This window comes from Olea europaea, unplaced genomic scaffold (genome assembly GCF_002742605.1).
Source record: "Olea europaea var. sylvestris unplaced genomic scaffold, O_europaea_v1 scaffold4327, whole genome shotgun sequence".
NCBI lineage: Eukaryota > Viridiplantae > Streptophyta > Magnoliopsida > Lamiales > Oleaceae > Olea > Olea europaea.
This window is the reverse complement of record NW_019262633.1, coordinates 16,687-20,080: the sequence shown is the minus strand read 5'-3', so window position 1 is coordinate 20,080 and position 3,394 is coordinate 16,687.

Sequence of the window (3,394 nt, the reverse complement as noted above, 5' to 3'; positions counted from 1 at the left end):
CCACAACTTTTCTCAAAACTTTTACCTTTCAAAGCCTCGTCCTCGAGTAAGGATCTTGCCTTTGTAACCACAGTTTTTTTTTTAAACCTTCTATCTTTCAGAGCCCTATCTACCAGGACTTTTGCCTTTGCAGTCATGGCTATTCTCAAAGCTTATATATTTCAAAGCCTTGGCCTCAAGCAAGGACCTCATCTTTGCAACCATAGTGTTGCGTGTTGTCACACCTGTCCTACCCACCTGGGCCAATGGCCCACTCATCCTGATCCACGTGGCATTCCTGCCGAGCTAGCACACATTGTCGAGGTGGGTTATATCCGAAGTGCTTCAAGTCGAGGTCCATCCATCGAGGCTCCTCGATCCGATGTAGGCGAGTCTGCCGAAGTCCAACTACCGAGGCCCATGACCCGAAGCATGAAACCTGTTGAATGTAGTTGAGGTCCTCAAGTGGAAGTATTTGTCAAATGGTCCAAGCCCCGAAGCTGATGCACGAGCCTCTTAACCACAAGGAGCTTCCTCCACAATCACTTCTCCCAAGAGATCATCTGCTCAGAGATCTTATTCGAATGACTGATAGAACATTTGTCACAAGCGTAAAGGTCAAGTCTTGTCACTAGTATGGAGGACCTGCGCAAGCAATAAATGCCCCGTAAGCTAGCAAGTCAAGCCCCATACCTAAGAAAAGACGTTTGAACTAAAGAGATGAGGCCACGTGCCACTTCATCCAAGGGCTCCCATTTCATATGTATCACTATAAATACTTCCATTGTGTAATGTCAAAGGCTAATGCAAGAATCAATACTAAAGACTATATTTACTCAACTCTCTCATTTACTTGCAATACACAAATCGAGTTTATACACTTTTACATATACATTTACGAGCACCGGTTGGTAATTATTGTACAATCGGATTACGAACAACCCGTCGGATTCCGAACGTCACCGTCCCGCGTCGTTGGGCTACTCCCACGTCCCTTTGAACTACTCGTTTTAGACCGTCCACGTGTCTTAGCATGTTGGACATTCGCCCACGCAAGCGTGGGTGGGACCGGCATCTGTTGGCGCACTTTTTGGGGTCAACAGATTGGCGCCGTATGTGGGAAATCATACCATAACCACGAGCAACCTTGTGGTAGAAGCTTACTGAAAAACATTTGGACAACCCCCATTGAAAAAGGATTTGTTCTTGAAAAAGAACAGGAGGAACCCCTATCACTTAGAGAAATCTAAGTTTGATAAAAGAAAAATGAGTTCTAACGAAGATACTCCCCCAAGGAGGGTAAGAGAAAGCATGAATGTGCCTCCCCAGCCTGCTGCCGCAGCAGCTCGACCGAGGCTCCACCACCACCAAAGGAGAGGTGGGATGCGTGCGACAGCACGACTATCAAGAGAAATGGCACCATGGCAGCCAACATGAGGGATATAGCCAACCAAAACTTGGCCATGAAGGAGCTCATGGCCCAAATGCAAGGCCAGAGAGGCTTCCCCATTCCTCCATATGCCCCCCACGGGCACTATCAGCAAGAGGACGAGGTCCAGAGTCATAGGGCTGCCTCGCCAGACTATGGCCGAGGTGAAAGCCCATTCGAGAGGGAAGTGGGAGTCGACATTTCCTCCAACTATGCATCTGGCCGACCCACCGAGGTTCAAATGAGCCATGATAACTTTCCACCTCCATATGAGCAAGACCCAAGACATAGGAGAGCAGGAAGTGTTTTTGACAGAATCAGCCCTGCCGAACCGAGGCCCAGTCAACAGCAGGTTCAGCAGCCTCGGAAGAGGCCACAGCCTCCACCTCCGATGCCCCAGCAGCCGGAGAGAACTGTCCCGCCTAGAAGTAGGCCGCAGAGGAGGGAGAAAGAGGCTAGGAACCGGCCCGAACCCTCTCACCAACAACCAAGCTACGAGGCCGATGACTATGATTCTGATGAGCAGCAGAGGTCCTGTGACTTGGACGATGATGATGAGAACCTGCCATTCTCAAGAGAACTAAGAAATGCCCAGGTCCCGAGCCACTATGTCATGCCAAAAATATCAAAGTATGATGGAAGAGGTGACCCAGAAAAGCACCTCAATGCTTACAAAACTCACATGAGCTTGAGGGGCGCCACCCCAGCCGTGAAGTGCAGAGCATTCCATTTAACTCTCAGTGGAGTGGCTGAAATCTGGTATAGTAGGCTACCACCTGGGAGCATCCGAAGCTGGCCCGAGTTCAAGACTACCTTCTTGAAGAGGTTCGCAGTGAGCAAGGAAGGAGAGGCCCCCCATCCAGCGTCTCCAAGATATGAGACAGGCGCATGGCGAGTCCTTAAAAAGCTTCCTATCCCGCTTCACCGACGAGATGACCTACTGCGTACAAGTCACCAACAAAGAAGCACTATCTGCATTGAGAGGAGGCTTGAACATGAACACCCTATTCTGGAGGGTGCAGAATCAAGACCCCACCACCTATGGCGCCCTACTAGAGATGATGAGAAGGGAGATAATCAATGAAGAATTGATTGAGCATAGGAACAGGGCAAGCAGAGGCCTCCCACCTCCTCAAAGACAGCGAGGTAGGGGTCCGACCTCCCACCTCATGGACTACCAGATGAACCGAGCCGAAAATGAGAACTCCGGCCAATCTCTGGCCACCACAACTTTGAACGCGGTTCCTACCTTGGCATATAAGGATGTCAACCTAACTGCTGACCCACATCAGATGGAGGCCCAGCAGGGACCCTGTAGAGGAGAGGCCGAGGTTTTGTACCTAGAAATAGGTCCAATCCCAACCTCCCAGGATACTGTTTGCACCACAGGTCCTACGGGCACGATACCGCGGATTGCAGAGACTATGCACACCGCTCCCGACAGGAACCCTCCAGAGAAAGACATGACTCGTCCCAGGCGAACAGGCCCCCGCCCAGGTATGACAACCGACATGGGCGTGAGGCGGCCGCTCCTTGTCAAAGGGATGTATCCCCAAGGCGAAGAGAGCAAGACACAGAGAGGCCCAGGGAAGGGCGTAGACACCGAAGAAATAGGCAAGCTCAAGATGAGGCCCCTATCCACGAGATAGATACCATATTTGGAGGCCCTTATGTTGGCGGTGAAACACGAAACGCCAAAAGAAATTATGCTAGGGAGGCTAAGCACCCCCTCTGACGAGTTACATTGTGGACAGTAGCTCTCGAAAAAACCAAGTACCACCCATTGTCTTCACCCAGGAAGACGCCGAAGGAGTTCATTACCCCCACTGCGATGCGCTGGTGGTGAGGGCTGTCATAGCCCGAAATGGGCTCAAACAAATGCTAGTCGACAACGACAGCTCCGTCAACATCCTATTCGGGTCCGCCTTTGACAAGATGATATTGGACCATCAGTTGACGCTCACCACCACTCCATTGTATGGATTT